Genomic DNA, 25,321 nt, shown 5'->3' with positions numbered 1-25,321 from the left:
AGTTTCTAAACTAATCAGGATCAGGAGGTGAGGATGGGAATCTGGTTTCTTAAAAGTGCATACCTGTGTGAGAAAGATGTTATTTATGGAAATAGGTGTTTGGTAGGCAACCATTATAATTCTCTGTTTCAAGATACTAAAAGAGTTTGCCGTAAGATCATAAGACAGCAAGACAGCAAGCAAGATCACATGACAGCTTCTTTGAAACAATCGGAAGAACAAGAAATACTTAAAACTAGAAAGAAGTCGGGGCACGCGCACGTGCGGGAAGGGGCGGGTCGGGAAGGATCGCCGGTGAGATCCCAAGGCGAGGCTCGTGCGCCAGCCCCCGCCCTGGCCCCCAGCGCGCCCCGCCCCCCCTGCCCCCGGTCGGCCCGGCTCAGCCATGATCAAGGCGATCCTCATCCTCAACAACCACGGGAAGCCGCGGCTCTCTAGGTTCTACCAGCCCTACGGTGAAGATACACAACAGCAAATCATCAGGGAAACATTCCATTTGGTATCTAAGAGAGATGAAAATGTTTGTAATTTCCTAGAAAGAGGATTGTTAATTGGAGGATCTGACAACAAACTAATTTATAGACATTATTCAACATATTTTGTCTTCTGTGTGGATTCTTCAGAAGTGAACTTGGCATTTTAGATCTAATTCAAGTATTTGTGGAAAATTAGACAAGTATTCTGAAAATGTGAACTGGATTTAATTTTCCATGTAGACAAGGTACTTTCTCTATTGTCAAATCTTCTAAACTTTTTATCTGAGAAAAAAATGGTAATTTGTATTTCTCAGAATAAAATGGATTTGGTGAATTAAAAAAACTAGAAAGAAGTTGACCACAAACAACAGACCAATGACATTAATATCAATCCTAGTTCAAAATCAAGACTGGTTATGAAAAGCTGCAGACAGGGGTGCTTGGCTGATTCAGTCTGAAGGGCGTGTGACTTTTGATCTGAGGGTTATAAGTTTGAGCCCCACATTGGGTTTAGAGATTACTAAAAAAAATAAACTTAAAATACAAATAAGTAAAATTTAGTAAAAAACAAACAAAAAAAAGAAGCTGCAGACAGCTGATCAGACCATATACCTCTCACCCCATGGGCTATGTGACCCCATGAGTTTTCTTCCCTGTCTGCCCCAAACTTCTCATTTCTGTCATCCCAGGCCCCTTGCTAAAAAACAAGTTCTTCCTCTATTATCCCAATCTACTCCATCCTTCTTTCTCCTGATTCTTTAATTATAAAACAATTCTGCTATATCGTTCATCTCTTCTGCAAATGCTTTTTCCCCCTTCTGTACAATCTGAGGTATTTGAAGAAGAGTCAGCTTTTGTTTGCAAGGGTGTGTGTGTGTGTGTGTGTGTGTGTGTGTGTGTGTGTACATGGATGTGAAGGTTTTGGAAGGGATATGAGTACCACCCCTCTGTACGCCCTGCCTTTCACCCCACCCCACTCTGCTTGGCCCCTTGATCTGGGCATGCCTGCAGTTTTACCAGCCTGAGCCAACCTAAACCCTGTCCTCTCTATCAAGTCAAAGGAATTAGACAATAAGGAGCTGGGGGGAAGGATGAGATTGGAGATGTAGACCTAGAGAAGGCTTCACAGAGGAGGTGACACTTAACCCAACAAGTACAATCTAAAAAGAGAGAAAAGCAAGTGTTGAAGAACTCCATTTCATTTAGCTAGATCACCAAGTAAGGGAAAAGAGATTAAGTCAGACAAAAAGGCAAGGGTCATCTCAGGTGGTTTTTCAATCTGGCCAATCCCTACTAATCCTGACTCAATTCGTCTGGGATGGGGCCTAGGCTTAGATAGGTTTTAAAAGCTCCCCAGGTGATTCCAATATACAACTGGCTTATGAACCACTGATCTAAAGAGACATTGAATAATTCAAGCATGATAATGACCGTCGGATTTGGGAGCAATGCCTAAGGAGAAACTGGTCTAGAACGGAGGGAACTTTGAGGAGTGGTGTGAGAGCTGGAAGGCAATAGTATCTGGAACTCAGTAAAAAAGGGAATGGCATCAATGTCAAATTCATTACAGAGGTCAGACTGGGCCAGAAAGGAGACTACTGGATTTTTCTTATTAGCATCATTTACAGGAGTAACTTCAAATTACTCAGAGAAGAAAGACTGAGAGTCACCTGGGTTGGGTGGTGAATAGAAGGTAAAAAGGGTGGATGTTTGGTTGTGAAGGGATGATTGCTGCAGAAAATAGGGGGGCTTTTTATAATCTAGCATGGAAGTTACCTGAGATATTTATATGTTGAGAGCAATGAGTCTGTCACCAAGAGCATGGATGAAAGTGATTTATATGTTTTCTATCACAGTAAGCCCAATATGAGTGGATTCCCTGACGTGATCACCAATATAACATATCCTATGAGATTGCACCCCAACTCTTGCAACTGAGATAAGAGTATACCGTCCTTAGAACAAGTTGGTTTTCTATTCAGCTTTGGTCGGATCACACCCAGAGAACAGTATTCCGCTTTGGTTGTCATTTTTTTTTTTTTAAAGATTTTATTTATTTATTTCAGAGAGAGAATGAGAGATAGAAAGCACGAGAAGGAAGAGGGTCAGAGGGAGAAGCAGACTCCCTGCTGAGCAGGAAGCCTGATGTAGGACTTGATCCCGGGACTCCAGGATCATGACCTGAGCTGAAGGCAGTTGCTTAACCAACTGAGCCACCCAGGCACCCCTGGTTGTCATTTTTTAACACCTTTTAGGAGGTTTATCAACAAACCAGGGGCCATTTCAAGGAGAGTAACCAAAATATTAGAGGGAATCAAAACCATGTCATATGACAAATAGTTAAGAAAACTGGGATACTTTACCTGGAGGGAAAAAAAAAGATTTGAGTAGAAATAATTTTTTATATATTTAAAGGCCATGATATGGAAAATGAAGGTGTTCCCTAAATGCTTGGGAGACAATATTTTGGCTGTCACCAAAGCAAAATTAATCCTGGGGCCTAGAAAAATAGGGATGGCTTTTCCCCAGAGTAGGTATGACTTAATGGAATAGAAAGGCAGTGGTCTCTATGAAAGCAGGGAAATTGGATGTGTTAAATCATAAGGGAAGTAGTGCCTGGGTGGCTCAGTTGGTTAAGCAACTGCCTTTGGCTCGGGTCATGATCCTGGAGTTCTAGGATGGAGTCCTGCGTCAGGGTCCCTGCTCAGCAGGGAGTCTGCTTCTCCCTCTGACCTTCCCCCTTCTCGTGCTCTCTCTCTTTCTCATACTCTCTCTCTCAAATAAATAAATAAACCCTTTAAAAATAAAATAAATCATAAGGGAAAATCACATATAGAACAAGAACATTAGTGACCAATGACCAAGGGAGTAGAGAGTGGGTCAAGGCAAAGCACCCCTTCCAAGCTTGGAAGGCACTGTGTTTCTTTAAGCAAAATTGAAGAATATAGAACAATACGAATCAAAGAGGAGGCAGGAATCCTAATACTAGGTAAAAACTGTGAGGATATAGGTTTTATGACCTTACATCTCTACATCTAGAGGTATCTATATCTCTATATGTAATACATGCTCATTATTACAAAAAATTCAAACAATATGTAAGCATAAAAAATACAAAGAGAATATTGTTTTCACACTTGAGGACTTCTAATGAATGATACTTACTACTCATCCAAGATCAGAACCATGGAGTTAAAGAGTCGAGCAAATAGACATCAAAACGTCAGCTTTGGGTGCCTGGGTGGCTCAGATGGTTAAGCGTCTGCCTTCGGCTCAGGTCATGATCCCAGGGTCCTGGGATCGAATCCCGCATCGGGCTCCCTGCTCCTTGGGAGCCTGCTCCTCCCTCTGCCTCTCTCTCTCTGTCTCTCATGAATAAATAAATAAAATCTTAAAAAAAAAAAACACGTCAGCTTTGTTACTGTTAGAACTACTATAGAATGTGGCCTAGGTGGGAGATAGCAGGCGGCCTTGCTAATACCAAACCCCAGGGTAGCACTCAGCTGTCCCAGTCATAGAGAATACTATACAACCTAAGAAGGTCCACCTCCATTAAATTTACAGCATGGACTGGGAGGGCAGAGGAGTGGGTTCTGTGGAGTTCCGATTCCCAGCAGAGTTGGAAAGATACGACATGACTGAGTTAAACCTGTTCACTTCTGCAAACTTAACCCTCCACCCCATCTACAGGAGTGGTATTCCTCTGATGCCTGCTCCTTACCTAGAAATAAGAGTTGGAGAGAATAAGCTTGCTCCATCATATGACTCAGACACCTCCAAGGAATGGAGTAGGAATAAGGGCCAAGAGGTCGGAGTGTAAGGGAAACTCTTCCCCCAGTTGAGGGTAGGGGGAAGTGGGAGTAAGTTGTTTCTAGGATCCTCCCCACAGGAAACCACGGTAACAACGTGAAATTGTTTGGAATTTATCCTTCTAGACTACCTTTTTTTTTTTCAGGACGGATATAAACTACAGTTTTTTGTACGAAAATCAGAACATTATGTAAACTATTTTATAACCTCTTTATTTTTTGCTTAACAATATAGTGGAGACTTTTTCAAATATATATAGATCCAACTTACTCTTTTTAATAATACTTAGGATTTCAGCAAATTAAGGTTTTCTATTGATTGTCATTTAAATTCTTCCTAATTTTTTATTACTATTAAAAATAATAACTCAAAGAATATCAATGTGCATACAAGGACCCCGGACTTTAATAGTGCTGTTTCAGGTGTAATGAGCTGCCTGGTGCTGAATATATTTAAGTACTGAGGGTTGATGACTTGGCAGGTATCATTTAAAAACAATGGAAACTGCAAATGAGCAGTGAGAGCAGATGACAGTTGTGAGTTGCCCCATAGTAGAACTCTGGCGAGCGAAAGAATTGTATATTATCAGTTGTAAAAGTTCTTCCAGCCTTGACAAGTTAGAGCTGCCCCACATACATCTGCTCAAGTTGCTGCAAAGTGTACCTTTTGTTCATTAACACACCTTCTCCCCACCATTTATGTATTGTCTTTGCTCACTAACTCAGCAAGAGATTTCCTGAGCAAAGATTCCCAGGAAACCCCAGAAAAGAAATTACAGCAGTGCATGACCTTTGAACCCCACATCTCAGCTGTTTCTACCATTTTCTAATGAATTTTCACAGTGCCTCTGCAAACCAGGTCATCAAGATAAAGGAAAGGGCTGCCAAGATTTTAAAGGCAAGAGCCAACATTACCTTTTGTTTTCAAGTGGGGGAAAGTGTGACTGTTAATAATTGCTTCCGAGTGAATATTTCCTCTGCTTTTTTTTTTTTAAGTGAGCCCAAATGTGGAAGTTTTAAGAATATTAACTTGTCAGCATCATCAGGAAATTTTTTTATAGGGAGGTGGTAAAAAGATAAAAGTTTGCTGATATATGACTGAATTTTGCTGTTTTTGAAAAGAACTTTATAATAGTTTTTTTAAGCTTTTATTTGGAAATAATTTCATTACAGAAAAGTTCCATGAATGGTACAAGAACATCCATATACTCTTTATCCAGAAACTCTCCCTCTCCTCCCCCCAATATATACCGACATATACATACGTACATATAGTTTTTCTAAACTTTCAAGAGTAAGTTGTATATGCCTAAAGAAGAGAAGAATATTCTCTTACACAGCCACAGTACAGACCATGGTTTTAACATTGTCTCTCTCCTTACTTAATTTAATAAGAAATAAATTTAAATCCGTTTCTAGTTCTCATTTTTCAACTCAAGCTCCAGAACCAATATTTGAAGGACTTAGCAGCTATTTCTAGTTTGTTTTTCTACAAGCACTCCAGCTTTTACAGATGCCCCATGCTCCAAACTTTGTAGATCTCTGTCTTTGTTTGAATTTCCTTGGAAAAAACAGCCTGAGAGAAGGGCCTGTAAGTGCCAGTGGTTCTTGAACAAGGTGATTCCATGGGGCCAGAGTGAAGCCCAGGAGGGAGAGCTGACAATAAAAGTGTGCATTATCAAGGTCACCAGTGAGGATATGTCCCATGGGACCTCCTGAGGAGCATACAGGAGGGTCTCTCAGAACTATCCACATGAGTGATAGCACGCAGGCGTTATTTATCCAGGTTGTTATTCCCCATCGGCTGAGAGTTACCCCTGGGAGGCTTGCTTTCCTCATTTCAAGGCTGAATTTTCACTTCATGAAATCCCTTTTGGATTTGATGTTAGTAATACTGAGTTGACACAAGAATTTGTGAATTTTCTTAACAGATAGATGCTTTTGCTACAAAGTCGAATTAGTTCGTCTAAAAAAGAAGAACCAGTTTTGTCAAGTTGGATGTGACTATTAAAGGGAAATGCTTGTTTCGTACTTGCTTCAGTGCTAAGAAAACTTTTAAGTATGTTTGGAAGAATTTGGATATGTGAATATACTTTTTCAACTGTAAAATTTATGAAATCTAAATTTACAAAAGTGAATTTTTTTCGATAAAAATTTAAGATCCAGATTGAAATATGCTGTAAATTTTCAGGGGGAGGGGGGACTTTATATAAAAAAAGAATTTACAATCTCTTATTAATAATTTTACTCTTGATTTTATGCTAAAGTGATATTTTGATATGCTGAATTAAATAAAATATACTATTCACTTTTTCATCTGTTTCTTTAACTCTTTTTACTTTAGCCTCTAGGAAATTTAAATCCCTCGTCTGACTACATTATATTTCACTTGGACAGTGCTACCCTAGAAAATTACTTATGAAATTTAGATAACAATAAAGTAACTCAGTAAGGGAACAGGATATAAAATTAACATGCAACATTCAAATCTCTTAAATCTCAAATTTCTTAATGCCCATTTACAGGGCATTAAGATGAAAAAAGATAAAATGTATAGGAACAGACTTTACAAAATACGTTGAATACGTATACAAAGAAAGTTATAAAACATTCCTGAAAGACACACAAAGAGACTAAAACAAATGGAAATATGTCCCTTTTTCTTGTCTCAAAATCATTAAGATATCAGTTCTGTACTTAATTCAGAATTTTAACGTGATCCCTATAAAAACACCAACACGTTTTTTCTGGAGCTAGACAAGTTGATAGGAAATAAAGTTCATAGGGAAAAAAAACATCCTGGAGAATCTAGGAAAACATAGCAAAGTAAGAGCTACTTGGGGAAGGAATAGCTATGTCAGCTATTAAAATACTCTGCAAGATTAGAACCATCTGATACCAGCACATGTATCACCAAAAAGACCAATGAAATAGAATTAAAAGTCCATAAACAGACCCAAATGCATATAGAAATCTCATATATGATAATGATGGAATCACAAATCCCTGGGGCAAAGATTAATAAATGCTACTGAGACAACTGGGCAGCCATTTGGAAAAGATGAAATTAGATTCACTCTTCATTGCCTCACATAAAAATAAACCCAAATGAATCAGAGATCAAAATGTAAAGCATGAAACTATATAAGTACTGGGATGAAAATATGGGTTGAATTCAACTTTAATGTCAGTGTAGAAGGAGCTTCTAACTATGACTCAAAATTCAGATGCAAAAATAAGTTTCACATTAAAAAACCTTTTTGCACGGGTGCATGGGCAGAAACATACCATCAGCAAAGTCACGAGTCAAATGACAAATTACAAGGAAACTTTTGCAGCATGTATCAGAGGTAAAGGGCCAACACTTCTAATACAGAATTTCTAAAAATTGAAAAAAACATTAAAAATCCTATTGAAAATAGGGAAATGACGTGAGAAACAACTCAAAAAAAGATACAAAAATGCAATATGTGATCCTGGGCCAGATCCTGTAAAAGAGGAGGAAAGAAACGCTGTAAAGGACATTACTGGGGCAATTGACAAAACTGGAATGTGGACTATAAATTGGATAAAAGTATTTATTTATTTAAATTTTCCTGAATTTGATTACTGTACTGTGGTTATTAAAAAATATCTTTGTTCTTAGAAAATATACTCTTAAGTATTAAGGGGTAAAAGGGTACGATACAAACGGCTCAGAAAAGATGTGTGTGTGTGTGTGTGTGTCTGTGTGTGTTTGTGTTTGTGTATGTGTGTCTGTGTGTGCACGTGTGCGTGTGCGTGTGTTTCTAATTCTCACTAAAATTTGGGACCTACTGGTTTAGAGCAGGGGTTAGCAAGCTGTTTCTGAAAAGGGCCTAACAGTGAATATTTTCTGCTTTGTGGACCAGATGGTCTTGGTGGCAACTACTTAACTGTTGTTGAGGCACAAAAGCAGCCATAAAAAAATACACAAATGAATGGGTGCTCTCTAATAAACTTTATTTTAAAAAACAGTGGCTGATAACTACACTTGTGGTGAACATTTTGTAATGTATATAAATGTTGAATCACTATGTTGTCCACCTAAAACTAAGATAACATTGTATGTCAACTATACTTCAATTTAAAAAAACAGAGAGAGAGAGAGAGAGAGAGACAGGTGGCAAGATTTGCTCCCCTGCCCCCCATCAAGGTTATACTAATTTTGGAAGAAAATAAGAATAGATACTGGGAAAACAGTGGGTTTTTTTTGCCACAAGTACTTTGCATAGCGCCTGGCATTTATGTTCTAAGTAGTAGATACTGCTTTTTTTTTCAGTCTTAAATAAACTTTTATGAATTTCATTTTTTTAAGATTTTATTTATTTATTTGACAGAGAGAAAAAGCGCGCACACACACACACCAGTGGGGGGAGGGGCAGAGGGAGAAGCAGGCTCCCCCTGAGCAGGGAGACCCATGCGAGGCTCCATCCCAGGACCCCGAGATCATGACCTGAGCAGAAGGCAGACGCTTAACCGAATGAGCCACCCAGGCGTCCCTAAAACATTTTTACTTCAAAACTATCCTTACAAAGGGAACGGTCACGCCTTCTGACCCGCCATGTCCACTAACAATATGTCGGACCCAGGGAGGCTGAACAAAGTGCTGAAATACAAGCCCCTGCCAGTGTCACCCGGCCTCGGACCACCCGACACTGGGCCACATGAACCTGCTTCTGCTCGATCTTCGGCATGTGCAGCCTCCTGCTCAAGCTCAAGTGGTGTGCCTGGGTCACTCTCTACTGCTCCTTCCTCAGCTTGGCCAACTCCCAGAGCTCTGAGGACACTAAGCAGATGATGAGTAGCCTCACACTGTCCATCTCTGCCATGGTGATGTCATATCTGCAGAACCCTCAGCTCATCATGCCCCCCTGGTGATGTCATCCTAGGACCACTCTATCCACCTTCCCCCAGGCCTGGCCCCCGGCTGCTAGGCCTTCTGCCCTCAGCTGTGGCCCTGGGCTTCCCTGGGTGACATGGTCTCGGCGCCCGCAGTGAGATGGAGGGAAGCTGATGCTTTTCCAGGAATTCCACTTTTTCCCGGGGAAAGAGGGTTACCCTAAGCCTACCCCTCCCACCTGCCTTCCCCACCCCACCTGCTGCTAGGGGAGATGCTGTCCAAGTTTCTGGGTGTATCCACAACTTTTTTGTTCAAACCAGTTAATAATAAAGTTTTGCATTCCGGCAACAAAAAACGAAACAAAACAAAACAAACCTAAACTTACAGAAAACTTGCAGGTATAGTATAGATAATATCCATATTCGCTTTACCCAGATTCTCTAGGTTTAGCTTTTGCCTCGTTCGCTTTCTTCTCCATTCTCCCTCCTTCTCTGTCTCTCAGAATAAAAAGTACATTTGTAGTCTCTAAAGAGGCAGTTGGATGGGTGTGTATGACCACACGCTAGCCAATGGGAAGTGAACTAACATGAGATGCTGTTGAAGAGAGAACATGTGGCCACCTGTCCTCTTCTAGCTCTCCTGTAGCCTGGAATGTGTATGTAATGATGTGCCATCCTGGGCCAGGTGGATGGAGGCAATTCCGGCTGATTAGATGAAAAAAATGTAGAAGGAGCTTCGGTCCCTGACTGGAATGCTCATGCACAGATTGTTGGTTGAGAAAGAAAAAAAAATTCTGTCTATGCAATCCCCTATTATTCAGGTTCTGTTAGAACATCAAAACTCTACAATAAGTGATATTTTAACATCTTAAATATTATCAGTATTCTGTTGTGGTAAAGAGTACGCATTCTGGACCTACACTGTTAAGGCATAAATCCTAGCTCAGCCACTTACCTGCTGTGTGGTTTGGGGGAAGTTATTCAGTATCCCTCAGCCCTCTTGGGTTTGACTTGAGTACCAAACTCATAAAGTCATTTTGATGATTAATAGACTTACACATTAAGTGCTCAGAGCAGGGTTGGTGTATAGCAAGCGTTAAGTGTTAACTATTTTTACTCCTCGCAGATACTTGTGAGTGGTGGGTATTATTTTGAACATTTTATAGGTGAAGAATTTGACACTCAGCAAAGCTAACAAATTTGCCCAGGGTTATGTAATTAGTAAATAGTGGAGCTAGGATTTAGACTCATCTTATTCCCATGTCTGTGCTTTCCACTTCTATGCATTTTCATTCTATAATTTTTTTTAAATTTTACTTATTATTTATTTGCCAGAGAGAGAGAGAGACAGAGAGACAGAGAGAAAGAGCAGGGGGAGCAGCAGAGGGAGAGGGAAAAGCAGGCTCCTCGATGAGCAAGGGCCCTGATGCAGGACTCAACCCTACCCTGGGACCATGACCGACCTGAGCCGAAGGCAGATGCTTAACTGACTGAGCCACCCAGGCATCCCTCATTCTATAATTTTAATACTTTAACACATTAGAGTTGTCATCTTAAGGAAAATCAAAATTTTGCCAGCCTTTCTGATATTTATTTTCTGTTTTTAGTGTTGCTTTTATTTGGATTAATATGAGGGTGGGGATGGGCCCTAAAGTTAGTAGAAGCTCCATGCCCTGGGGCTTCCTTAACAGGTGTTCACCCAGCCCTGTGTGAGTTAAAGATTTCAGTAATATTACAAAGTGGAAGGTATCTTTTTTTTTTGGTAAGACTTTTAATGTAACCTCGTGTAACAATATTTTGACCTATGCACCATGTAGTTCCAATACAGATTAAAACTTGATAATCTCCCAAATATCTTAAAATATAGTTAATTATAGCTCCAATTGTAACTAAAGTGCTTGTGGACTCTAAAACATCTATGTAGGTATTATCAGAGGTCCCCTGGAAACTGAACTCTTTCTTTTGGAGTTTTAGGAGGGGGTAGGATCAAGTGTTAGTATTATGTTTAAAATTTTTTTCTTTTTTTTTCTCAAGCACAAATTCCCTAATTCTCTAAACTTGTTTTGATCACAAATTAAAGGCTGTACATAATACTGTTATTGCCCAATAGTGACTGTGTCCTCAGTGTGGTAGGGGGCATTGGTTTGGAGCATACAGCTTCCTCAGGCCTTTGTCCGGATGCACCATTCTGGTAGAGACAGCACAGCACACTTAAATAATTTTATAGTTCACATCTTATTTTAATGTTTATTTTATTTTTGTTACATCTTGTTAATGTTGGAACTTAAGCCTAATGGGCTATAGTGTACCTTAAAAACATTTTTTAGTTTTTTGAAAAATGTTTAATTTTTAGAAATAAATAATATAGTCGTGAGATTCAAAAAGCAGAAAGCATAATATAGTATATAGTCTAAAAATCTCCCTTCTATCTTTCCTTGTCTCCCAATTGCCCAATTTTGTTCCCATCTTCTCTTGGGTTAAAATATATCCTTTCAAATTCATTTATATGATATACAAGCAAATTCTAATACAGATTCTGATCTCCCTCCCTTTTTTATACATTAAAAAATGTATATTTAGCATATTGTAGACCCTGTTCTGCACATTGCTTTTTTTCAGGTAACGCATCATTCCAGATTAGTGCATGGAGGTTCAGTATAGAATAGTGATTAAGCACATACATGTCAGAATGTCAAAAATAAGATAGGGTTGTTTCTTACATCATCCTCCAAATCCTCTGGAGAGTGAACGAGTTATAACTTTAATTATTTTGGCTAAAGCAACACTTCCGATCCAATCTAGGTTCTCTTTTGTAGATCCCTAATGGTAAGAAGTCGTGAGCCAGATATGATAAGAAAATAAAGGAGGGCAGCTCAGCTATGCAGAAATCCAGACCTGGCAGCAAAAGCTTTTAAGGGCATCTTCAGCGATTATATCACAAGAAGTAATTTAATTATTGTACAGGATCAGGGAGCAGGCATACATAAAGTGGTCTAAGTGATATCAATAAAGTGGATCAGAATTTGCCACCCCAAAATATGCCACTTTGGCATGAGGATTATTTTGCACTGAAGGCAGTTAATAAAGAGCAGACACAAAGTCTCCGCCCGCCCCCTTTCTCACAGAGGCATACATTTCCCTTTGTAAAGGTCACACAAAATTCCCTTTATGAAGCTGTGCCCCCTCCCCTCTCCAGCACCGGGAGGAGCACAACCCTTATCACAGGAGACAAAAAGTCAGCACCGAGATGAATGAACAAACCTTACTAAAATAATCCTGTCTTTTCTTAGTTTCTTCCAAATATTTAGCTTCCCACAACTTACCACCCCTAGAAGCCCAAATCCCTTTTTTATGTTGATACTTCTCCATAATTTATCACTCTGTGTTAAAATGGTATATAAGCTCGTAGGCCTAAGCACTTCTTTGGGTGTGTGTGTGTGAAAGAGAGAGAGAAATTCATGACTGCATACAAAATAAACCCTTCTCTTGTTAATCTATCTTTTGTCAATTTAACCTCACTCACTCTCTATAAGAGGATAGAGGAAAATTCTTCCTCCCCTACAACAAGGATATCACAAAGAGTTCCCATTGAAGAAAAAAAAAGATGTAAAGATGCCGAATTATTTTCTGACTTAGAACTACCCTGCTTGAAGGAACACTGATGGTGACATGCTGTATTTAAACTTACTAGCTCCAGGGGGTAAAGTTTTAATACTCATTTTGTACACAAAACACCCTGTTTTGAAATTACAAACTTATATTTGCTCTGTTTTCTCCATTGCCAATAAGGTCTGACCATCTGATTGCTGTTTTCCCCATGTGTAAAGGATAATTCTTAAAAGAAATAAAATCATGGCTTTCATATAAAGTGGATATGTGCCAAATGTTTAACTCATTAATTAATAAGGAAACCAGTAAGATGTGAAAACCAATTCAAAGAACAGATATATATACGGGCAATCAGGAATACTGGAGTGAATTTGCTTAAAGAGACACAATTGGCCTCTTCCCTTTGGTGGAAACAACTATGCTCACCTTGACAAAGTTCATTTACATTTCTATGAACAGGAATTTTGGCATCACCACCAACTGTCTACAACTTACAGAGCTGTGAAATCCTTAAGACACAATGAAAGACACGGACCTTACAGAATGTGATTGAAAGGTGTGCTAAACAACACCTTGCATTCCATTAAGAAGACACCTGAAAATCTAATTTTTTTAATTTGTTCATTTCAAAGTCTTTCACAAGTTTTCCTTAAAGAATGTTATTGATCTCTCTCTCTCTCTCTCTCTCTCTCTCTCTCTCTCTCTCACACACACACACACACACACACACACACACACAGTTACAATAAAGGAAACAACAGGTTTTGTGAATGGGCACTTGATAGGCACTCTGTAGGTGCTAAAGGAATAGAGCAAGGTTTAATCTCTGGAATAGAGTTATATAGATTCGAATAGCTTTTCTTTATTTCCCAGTTTTTAGTACCCAGAATATTACTCTGTTCTGTTGAACATACTACTAAAGTGAGGTACAACTGATGTGACCGGCAGTCAAGCCCTCTCCCCCTTGAGCAGGGCACAGGCTCTTGTCCCCACCCTGTCCCACAGTGCTCTGGTGCCCCAGCAGCCAACCACAGCTTGTTGGCCAACTGCATTATTCCAGAAAGGGCCACTCCTCTGCTGTCATTGTACCTTCCCTGCACCATCTCCTTTTCCACTCTTCTCCCCTCCCCCCTACCTTATTTTCTTCAATGAGAAAATTGTCAACAGTTCTTTCTAAAGCTATAGGCCTCCACTCAGCAAAGAGTGGAGGGAAATTCCCAGCAGATAGAGCTGCGAGCATACAAAGATTACCCAACCCCAGTTTACAAAAAAAAAAAAAAAAAAGCTCATCAAAGGCAGAGTAAGGGGTGATTTGCTCTCTAAGGGCTTAGCTGCTCTACCAGCTATGTCGGATGTGGGGCTAGTGGATGGTAGTTCAGAAAAAAAAAAAATAAAACAGGGGAAAATTGGTTTCATTTTTCAAGAAATTAAAGGCTTGTTCTGCATTCACTCACTCATTCATCAGTTCATTTATTCAGCAATATGTACGGATGTATATTGACAGGCTCCGTGGTACTCACTGGGCACAGACAGACCCTATACTTTAAGGGACTCCATCATTCCAATCTCTGATTGGTCGCAGCTTATTACTTCTTTCACAATTACGTTTATTCATGTCGTGTGGCTTTTAACATTTGTTTTGTGTATCTCCTTTAATAATATTGAAACTCCTTGAAAGCAGTGGAGTGTCTCATTAGACTTCTTTTTCACAGTCCTTAACCTAATTCTTGGCTTTTAATGGACTCTCAGTAAGTGTTCGTTGCTTTGATCTATTTTCATTTTAACCTCCAAACTATTTTTGGAGATCGTAGATGAGAAATCTAGCCAACTCTTTCACATTAACACCGGACATTAAACATATGCTAAATCAAGCCTTTCAAAATCTCTGGGCCCGCTCTAGCCGGACTCACGAAGGGAGGTGAGAACCTGCTGGGCGAGCATTCACACTCTCCGAGGGAGGGGGGCCATCGCCGCAGAGGGAGGCGGAGAGAAAAGCCCAAAGGCTCACGTTCAAGGCTTCCCTCTCCGCAGTTTGCTTTCCCCTTTTCTCACTTTCACAATGACAAGAGAGCGCAGGTCTCCTGCCCACTGTCGAGGGCTGGGGTCAGTGTTGCACACAGGGCACGTGATTGCCGAGCTGCTTCTCGCTGTGCCGACTTTCCACTGCAAAGCTCATTCTGTCCTCTTCGCAGAGCAGCTCCTGGTTTTAATTCTTGAGTGAGGTTTCAACTGGCAACTGACAATGTTGTTAGTTCGTTTGGAAAAGGAGTTTCACTTCATTAAAACATAGTGAAAGGAACATCCCGTTTAATAGAAAGAAAACTAATAACGGACATGTTAAATGAGTCGCTGCCCCAGAATAAGCACGAGGGTGGGATGCAAAGAGCCTGGAAATCCTGTGTGCTCGCAATCTGAGAGATCCCCGGTTCTTCCCTATATGCCCTGGGGCCCTCTAATCAAAGTGGGTTCCGGGAGGAGCAGCATCTGCATCCCCAAGGAGCTTGACAGATGTTTAGAACTCCGGCCTCACTCCAGATTTATGGACGAAAAATCTGCATTTTAACAAGAGCCCCAGGTGATTTGTCTTCAAATTAAAGTTTTGAGAAGCATTGATAATATCTGGATGCATTTGAATGGTAAAAGACTTCAAAGAAGGGCTTTCCATCTTGCCCTGGAGGAACTATTCAGCTGCCCCTTTCCCCCCATTTTGGCTGTGTATTCAATCACTCTTGTGGAATAGAAAGGATCATTTTAAGCTAAACCAGCCATTATACCTGATCAATGTTCAGATGTTTAGAAGGGTCTCAGCCAAACAGGAAAGATTATATTGTGACATTTCAGCCTAACAAGAAGTATTACTTGTTTTGTTTTATAGATAAGGAAATTGGGGCTCAGAGAAGTTAAGTAATTTGTCCACAATCATCCTGCCACTAAGTGGCACAGCAGATTCAAGCCCATGCCTACCTAACACTAGAGCTCAAGTTTTTTCTATGCATGATGCTTTTGTGGTTGTTATTATTAGCTGTGTTCTTTTTAAACAGCACTCTACTTGTCTTTCCCTTCGTATTATATATATATTTTTTTTCAGGATAAATTTATACAACAGCCTAAATTAGTGCTATGTTTCATAAGGTTTAAATTTAGTTATTTGCAACTGCCAACCACCTGGTCCCCCTTCGAGCAATTTGCAACACAAGGTTCTGTAACTGCCAAGGGGAAGGGGAAGGAAACCGAAAGGCGGAATGACAGAGCAAGGCTTGCACTCCGGAAATGACCCCCCAGAGGAGTCTAAGCTATGCCAGAAAGAGAAGGGAGAGAAAAAAGCTGAGGACTCCAAGCTGGAGACAGAGGAGAACTGTGTGAACACATGATTCTGTCTTCTTTGCCAGTTCTGCCTTTGTCCCCTCATCCTGATCCACTTCCCACACTTCACACAGAAAGGACTCAAAACGTCAGCAGGGACGATGTCAGTGCCACAACATGGGACACCCTCACCAGAAAGGATGGGGGGCAGTGCTCTGAGCAGGGCCACAGTCCACGGGTTTATGACATATCGTATATGCTTGTAAAATGTGAATTTTTCCACGCCCCTCCCTCCTGCAACTTGGGGAGTAAAAGATTTTTTAAAAAGGTAGATGGGGGTGGGGCGCCTGGGTGGCTCAGATGGTTAAGCCTCTGCCTTTGGCTCATGTCATGATCCCAGGGTCCTGGGATGGAGCTCCACATCGGGCTCCTGGCTTGGCGGGGAGCCTGCTTCTCCCTCTCCCTCTGCCTCTCCCCCTGCTCACGTTCTCTCTCTGTATCTCTGTGTCTCAAATGAATAAATAAAATCTTTAAAAAAAAAGGTAGATGGGGTTGGGGTGAGAATGTGACAAATTGGAGCTGAAAGTTTTCAATGACAACTCCAGGTCTAACATGAAGATTTCCCTGAGACCTTTCATTAATTTATGATGAAATTCTAATACTGGTTTCATTCTTTTGAAGTAGACCTGTCCTCTTCTGCATTGCAAAAGGAAAAAAAAATAGCGTACTGTATTTTGAACTCTGCAATATTTATTTCCCCTCATTTTAATTTTAAGAAATTTCAAAGCCACAGAAAAGTTGAGATAATAGTACAATGAAACATGTGTAGCCTTTAGCTAGATATAACAATTGGTATGATTTTGTCATATTCTCTTTCATTGAACCATATTTGCAACACTCTAATCCCTAAATAGAACCATGTATGTCTAAGAAACAAAGGCATTCTCCTTATAGTTACAGTATTATTATCATATCCAAGAAATATAACATTGATTTAATAGCATCTACCTTGTAGCACATATTCAAACTTACCCAACTGTCCCACATGTATTCTTTATAGCAGTTTTTTTTTTCCTTTTTTGATCCAGAGTCCAATCTTCATGCATTACATTTGGTTGTAAACTCTCTTAAATTCCTTTTAATCTAGACTAAAATAGTCTCCTCTCCCCCCTTCTTTTCTCATCACATTTTCAGCATCTAGGGCATTTTCTTATAGAATCTATCACAATCTGGATTTCACTAATTTTTTTCTTCATAATTTGTTTCAGATTTATATTTATTTAAAACTACAGTCGTCAAACATGATCTGGGGAGAGAAGATAGCTCCCAAACTTCTTGAAGTTAAAACTTGCATATAAGTCTTTGACTAGACTAAGTGAAATGATCTAGAATCAATGACGGCAAATTACTACTTCCTATGGGCCAAATCTGACCTGCCTGATTTTGTAAATAATATGTTGTTGGAATTCAGCCATGCCCATTCATTTCTATATTTCCTATGGCTGCTTGGCGCTTTCCTGCTAAGAAGGCAGATTGAGTAGGGGTAAGAGAGACTGCACAGCCCACAAAGCCTAAGATGTTTACTATTTGGCCCTTTCCAGAATAAGTTTGCCAATCTCAGATCTAGAACAGGAAATGCAAATATTACTTTTGCCTCAGGACATGGTTCAAATGCTATCAAATAGATTGTGCAGGTCCCCTTGATGATTTTAATGTATCAGTTGGGAAGTAGAAAGAAACTACGTTCATCAAGGCCATTAATCTTGAGTTTTAAACTTCTCCCCTTTGAAAATTCTTTTAACAGCCTTACGTGGCCCAACTTGGATTTAACCCAAAGTCTTCAGCATGAAATTCAAGGAACGGCTCTTCATAACCTGACTCTAGGCACCATTTTCTGTGTCATATTGGTTTCCCTACATTCCTGTTCAATGGTTCTCAAACGTAAGGGCATAAAAAAACACACAACCACTCACGGGGCAAGGTTAAAATTCAGATTATCAAGTCCTCCCTCCAAAGATGTGAATTAAGAAATTCTGTGATGAAAGGCAATAATGTGCAATTTTCATAAGTCCTCCAGGTCGACCTGGTACAGGTGGTCTGGAAAAACACATACAGGAAATCACTGGTTCAGTGACAGCAAAATACTTGTCTTTGACCCCTCTGTGCCTTCCATATCCCCTCCTGCAAGTTTGCTTGGGGAACTCCTTTCTCTTCATTCAAGGGGCTGGGCAAATGTCCCTTGGCGAAACTGCTTTAAAGTTCTTCCTACTGGGCTTCGTCATAGTCCACTCACTCTAGCCTCATCTCATGGAAATGTCCATACCTATTATCACTTCTCTCATTACATTATTTCAGTTTATCACCTGCCAGCCTCATGGAGTTCCTTGAGGGCGAGAAGAGACTTGGCCATGTTTGCACCCATGGCACAGTGCCTTGCACATAATTAACTTGGGGTGAATGTTGAGATGAATGCTTGAGTGAATAAAATGGCTATCTAAATCATTTGAAGCTATTGACATAAATTTTATTACATGTTGTGCATGTTGATAACTTAATTAGATAAGCTCTGTCCTTTTAGGTATTATATAAAACATATTTATTACCTAATTCCTGAAAGGGATTTGGTGTTAAAAGACACCATTAAGAGAGCAAAAAGAGAAGCCAGACTGTGAGAATTATTCCCAATTACATGTATTTGACAAAAGACTCCCAACAAGAATGTGTTAAGAGCTGCTATAATTCAATAAGAAAAAGACAAATCGCCTAATTAAAAACAGAAGAGAAAGATTTAATGGACACTTCACAAAAAAGGATATCCAAATGGCTAACAGGGATATTAAAAAGCACTTGACATTCTTAGTTATCAGGGAAATGCAGATAAAACCACAATGAGATAACACTACACACACCTACTGGAATGACACGGAGTTGGCAAGGATGTGGAGAGACTGGAACTCTCATGCATTGCTTGTGGGAGTGTAAATTGGCATAATCATTTTAGGAAACTGTTTGACAATCTCTATGGACGCTAAATACACATCCACTTTATAACGCAGCAATCCGCTCTTAAGGATACACCCCAGGGCATTTGTTCTTTAAAAGACATGAGAAAGAATATTCATAGAAGCTTTACTCATAATAACCTCAAACTGGAAACGACCCCAAAGTTCATCAACAGGGGAATGGAAAAGTCATCGTGGAATGATCATAGAATAGAATATTACTATATGGCAACAAAAAAGAATGAATTATGACTTCACACAAACACACGGATGGCTTTCCATATTGAGTGAAAGGAGCCAGAAATGAGTACAAACTGCATGATTTCATTTATGGGAAGTTCAAGAACAGATAAAACTAATCTATGATGATGAAAATCAGAATAAAGTCTACCTTTTGGGAAGGTATCGACTAGGAAGGATCAAAAGAAGCCCTTTTTTGGGATGCTGGAAATATTTTGTATTTTGATCAGGTGATGATTTTCTGGAGGATATACATGTAAAATTTCATCAAGCTGTACACTTAACACTGGTGTACTTCATGCATTTATACATGTGTTAAATTTCAATTAAAAAGTTAAGAAAAGAGGGATGCCTGGGTGGTTCAGTCAGTTAGCTGTCTGCCTTGGGCTCAGGTCATGATCACGGGGTCCTGGGATCGAGTCCCACATCGGGCTCCTTGCTCAGCCGGGACCCTGTTTCTCCTTCTGCCTGCTGCTCCCCCTGCTTGTGCTCGCTGTTTCTGAAAAATAAAAAAGAAATCTTAAAAAAAAGTTAAGAAAAGACCCCAGGACAGTTTACGTTACATCTCTATTATGGACTGCAAGAGTTACAGATGACACAGCCACAAGACTTTGTTAACTCACATCTTCCACTCCTCCCCAACCGGGGCCGGTTCCTCATCCGTAAATAGTGATTAAACAGTACTTTCCTCACCCAGTTGTTGTAGAAATTAAATAAATAAATGCAGAACAAAGAACTCAGGACAGTGCTTGGGACATAGTAAACGACAAGAATTAGTTATTATCATGGCACATCTGTGCTAAAATTGACACAGTACTCTAAAACATACCTGGCTGGTAGTTATATTTTCAAATCATTTTTAATCTAATGGCTGCCAACTTTTAAAAAAAAAAACATGATTGTGTCCTACAACCTGATTTTATATATGTATAATGGAAATAAATATATATGGAAATATATATATCTACAAATATATATACGGAATGTCAAATGGAAAAAAAGTAAAAAATAACCATAATCTATCACTCTTTTATTTAATAAATATTACAGTTTCAAAAATAGCAAATGGAAACAAAAAAAGCAAGCGAACAAAACAAATTTTACCACTCTGTTAAGACTTCATAAAATAGGGGCGCCTGGGTGGCTCAGTCGTTAAGTGTCTGCCTTCGTCTCAGGTCATAATCCCAGGGTCCTGGGATCGAGCCCCACATTGGGCTCCCTGCTCCGTGGGAAGCCAGCTTCTCCCTTTCCCACTCCCCCTGCTTGTGTTTCCTTTCTCGCTGTGTCTCTCTGTCAAATAAATAAAATCTTTTAAAAAAAAAAAAGACTTCATAAAATAACAGGTGAATGTCCCTCACTTTTCCCCTTCACTCTTCAGGGGCAACCAACGTTATCAGGTCAACCAGTGTTTGGATTCTGTGTTCAGAAAAGAAACATTCTGCTCTGTGTATATCGGTCTGAGGATGATTAATAGTAAGCAATCAGGACACACAAGGCAAGAACCGAGTAATGCAGGTCTCTGATGGAGAAGGTGCCCTGGAATGTATCCTCATGTTCGTGGAGTCATAAGTCGCTCCTTTGTCCTTTGCCTAAACCAGCCCCTTCAGCATCACTCCCGCCAGCACCAAGACGTTTGGTAAAATAAGTACTAGGCATGCACAACCACAGACTCACAGCTGAGGCTTTGTCTTTTCTCAAATAAACATAATCCCAACAATGAGACATTGTCTGTGGGGACCAGGGGATGGTGGGAGGGGTGGTTAGTCAAATTCTCTTTTCTGACTACTTACTAGATTTATAAAGTTTTCCCCTTACTAATTCTGTTTTCCTCTTTTCTTGAACAGCTCCCAAGTGACATTTGATGTTCTCTCTAGTGTGACTTTCCGTGGGGGTCCCATGAGCCCCTTAAGGCAATGCAACTTGCTTGAGGCCTTTTTCTGCAGCTGAGGGTGGGAGGGGTGGGAGAGTTTCTGGAGTCTTCAGGCCCTTTTACCCAGAATCAAGGGTCCAGTTTTTCCTCTTTGAAAATTATTTGACGTTTCTTTTCTAAAGTTCACAAATATTTTTGAATGTTTCTAGGCTGTTTAGATCGAATTTGGGGTGGGTTCAAGACTCACACATCTTTTTACCTTGAATTTTAAGATGTGATAAAAGGTTTTACTTTTATTTGCTCTCTTGCCCCCCATCTTTATTCATTGCATCTCTTCCCTAAACACTGACACTAGCATCCTGCCTTTTCCACTTATCAAATCCCTTTATTGGTTTCATTTATTAATTTATTCAACTCATACTTTGTCGAGCACTTAGCTGTTGTCAGGCACTGTCCTAGGTTTAGGGTCACAGCAGTGAATAAGACCAGGTAACGTATAGAGAATGGCATGTTGAGAGCAGGGTACTTATTTTAGCTACATCGGTAAGGTAAGGCCTTTCCAAGAAGGTGATATTCCTTTTGATGCCTTTACTTTTTTCTCAAGTCTTTAGAAGGTCTTGGTGATGTTTTCTGTACTTCTCATTCTACTTCAACCTTCTTCCCTAGACGTTATGGCAGCACACCCTTTGCTTCAGCCCTTTCCTTGACTGTCCTACTTTCCTCTGCTTGCCCTCACTTTGGACTTCTCCTTCCTGACTGTCTCATGCTCCCTCGCTAATCATTTCCAGGAGTTTCCTTCAATAGCCATAGTTCTGTCACTAAGAATTTGCATGTGGGTGCTTAACACATACTTTTAAGTGATTTTAATATCATTCAGATGCCTTGGAAATTGCTATTTGAGAAATAATTCTAGTATACAAACCAGAGGTTTTAAAACTTCTGGTTTGATGAACCATTGTATGTAGGGGATAAAAACTTTAAGAGAGGTTTCTTTTCCAGCTTCTTCTGCTCAGCCCTGCAAATGCTGCCCACCTTATAAAGATGTCAGTTCAATAGTGTTTTGCCTTCATATATAGCCACGGGGGTAGCTATTAAAAACCCACTTGATATGAGTAGCATACATTGAAATCTGGAGTGGAAATGACTCTTAAAAAAAACCCCACACCCATTTTTAGTGTGACTCACATTTTGAATGAGGCCCAGACCACCTGTTGTTTATTCCTTACTCTTTGGAACGCTACCTTCAGTTTTTGGGTTTCCTCCAGAGGCCAGGGGATAGATAAGGATTTGCACCTAGTCTTCTATTTAATAAATAAATCCAACAATGGAGTGGAACCTGTGAGCTTCATTAAACAATATACAGAGGCTGAATTTCCGAGTTTCTTGGCTTTCTTGGCCAGACCCTTGGTACCACATAACCTCTATAACAAAAGCCAGTGCTTAGCATGATACCAGGACCATGATTGCTAGTCAACATGTGAATGAATAGGAAGAGAAGGGCCATGTCTTATAAATAAATATTCACAAGCTCTTCAGAATAATTTGTTTCTGTCTCATCCATCATTTGAAAGCTGTCTATGTCAGCTTTTCCAACACTTTTATTCTCATAATGAGAAGCAGTTTTTATTAGAACAGTAAACACGAAACTACTATCTACACAGACTCAATGGCCTACAAAAAAAAAAAAATATTTTGCACTCTAATTAAGAACAAAGCACCCAATTACATCAGATTGAACTTTGGAATCACGGCTTTGTTTTTGTTTCATCTTGTAACACTGAGCCTGGACTCAGAGGGAAAGGGTCAGGAAAAGTAGCTATTTGAGGATTTAATTAATGGATTAAGTCTCATAGCTCCTTTAGGGGCTGCTCCGGTTCAGCCCGAAGGGTGGTAGCATTGTGGTGGTTAAGAATCTGATTGTCAGTTTTGCAGGCTCTGTGATTTCATTCTGTCAGTTTGCCAAGGAATGAGCTGTCAGGCTCTTTCTATGTCTCAGCTTCCCTCCTGGGTCTGTGCCTTCTGCTTCCCAGCCTCAGGCTTAGCCCCACCCAGACTCTGTGACCCATCTAGTGTGGAGGCCAGAGTGTTCCAGGGCTTTGCTACTCAAAATATGATCTCAGCAACAAGTGCATCATCTGCCCACCTGTTAGAAATGCAGAGTCTCAGGCTCCACCTCCTGAATCAGTAGCTGCCTCTTAGCGAGATCACTCGTCTGCGTGTTAAAGTTTGATAAGCACTATTCAAAGGGGCTCTAGCCCAGCAATGAACAGAAGGTTATCAAACTTTAGTGAGCCTCTGAATCACTGTCAGCATCATTCGTCCAAAAATGAACATTCGTGGTCCCCACCCCAGATTTGAATCAGGGAGTCTGGGATAGGGCATAGAATCCCTCTTTGCTTGGGCATGTGCTTCTGAGCTCAGGTTCCATCCCAACTCTTGGGCTTCTATACAGTCTGGGATCTTTATTCCATTTCTATTCACTGGTGTCCTGTGTCTCAGTCTCTGCTTTAAAGATTATTTTCAAGGATGGCTTCAGAACTTCTATGCAGAAATGTCTTAACACAGCAATCTGATTTGAAGAAGGACCCTTGAAACTCTTTTTGCCGAACATTTTAGATAAGACCGAGGAAACATCAATGGCCCATATCAAGAAACCAGAGATGAATGATGGAGATTATTGGGGGATATCATTACTATTTGCTTGATTCCTGCCAGTCCCTCTCCCTGGGCCCAGAGACCTTCTCCTGAACTCCAGACTTGCAGTTGGAGCCTTTTAACCACAAGCAGTAGAACCAGTCTCTGCCCAACTCAGTGTAGGCATTTATTAGGAAGATATCAGATGACTCACAGAATAACAAGAAGACTAGAGAACAAGGCTCATAAGTGGGTAGGAGGCAGGGCAGATTTTGGGGTCTGAGTAGCAGGAGCTCCTTGATAGTTTTTTTTCTGGGAGCCACCCTGGAGTGAATGAATTCCACCTATTTTCAATCTTTCTGCTACTTTTCTGAGGACTCAAATCCCGGGAGAGGAACATTTGGCCAGCCTGGGTGGGTGAGGGGTGGGCTGCCCACCTTCAGTAACAGTCTTAATAGATTGTATCCAAAAGGAAGGGTAATCCCCCCGTGGAAACTGGGGGCTAGAATAGATGCCTGGCAGCCAAAAAAAGCAATCAATGTCTTGTGACCTGATAGTACACTTCTGTGGTTTCTCAGACTTCACTGGAAGTAAGTTCCACGAGACCAGGATTTTTGTCTGTTTTGGTCTCTGTTATGTCCCATGCACATAGAACAGTTCCTGGCACATGGTAGATCATAAATATATATTAAATGAATGAATTAATGAATGAATGAATGCCCAGAGAGATGCTGTATGTCATGATGGTTAAGACCTAGTCTCTGGAGTCAGGCTGCCTGAGTTCAAAGCCCAATTCTCTTCCTTCCTTGTTGTGTTAACCTTGGTGGGTACTGAACTCCTTTGTGCTTATGTGCGTAGGCTTCCTCATAGCTAAAGTGACATTGACAAGAACACATTCCATTTCATAGGGTTGTAGTTAGAATGGATTTAGAACAGTGCCTATTATGTTGGCTGTGGTTTCCTCTACTTTTTTAAAAATTTTTATTGTTATGTTAATCACCATACATTACATCATTAGTTTTTAGTGTAGTGTTCCATGATTCATTGTTTGTGCATAACACCCAGTGCTCCACGCAGAATGTGCCCTTTTTAATACCCATCACCGGGCTAACCCATCCCCCCATCCCCCTCCTCTCTAGAACCCTCTGTTTTTCAGAGTCCATCATCTCTCATGGTTCGTCTCCCCTCCGATTTCCCCCCCTTCATTCTTCCCCTCCTGCTATCTTTTTTTTTTCTTAACATATATTGCATTATTTGGTTCAGAAGAACAGATCTGTGATTCAACAGTCTTGCACAATTCACAGCGCTCACCATAGCACATACCCTCCCCAATGTCTATCACCCAGCCACCCCCTCCTTCCACCCCCCACCACTCTAGCAAACCTCAGTTTGTTTCCTGAGATTAAAAATTCCTCATATCAGTGAGGTCATATGATACATATCTTTCTCTGATTGATTTATTTCACTCAGCATAACACCCTCCAGTTCCATCCACGTCCTTGCAAATGGCAAGATCTC

At 40.3% G+C, this 25,321-nt stretch overlaps 1 pseudogene; it reads left to right on the top strand.

The window, feature by feature from the left end:
- The first annotated feature begins 8,867 nt into the window (after positions 1-8,867).
- Positions 8,868-9,184, top strand: LOC113924133 (annotated as a pseudogene).
- The last annotated feature ends 16,137 nt before the right edge of the window (positions 9,185-25,321 follow it).

The sequence above is a fragment of the Zalophus californianus genome, chromosome 2 (assembly GCF_009762305.2).
Source record: "Zalophus californianus isolate mZalCal1 chromosome 2, mZalCal1.pri.v2, whole genome shotgun sequence".
NCBI lineage: Eukaryota > Metazoa > Chordata > Mammalia > Carnivora > Otariidae > Zalophus > Zalophus californianus.
Note: the sequence above shows the minus strand (reverse complement) of the source record. Positions and strands in the feature narration are given on the sequence as shown.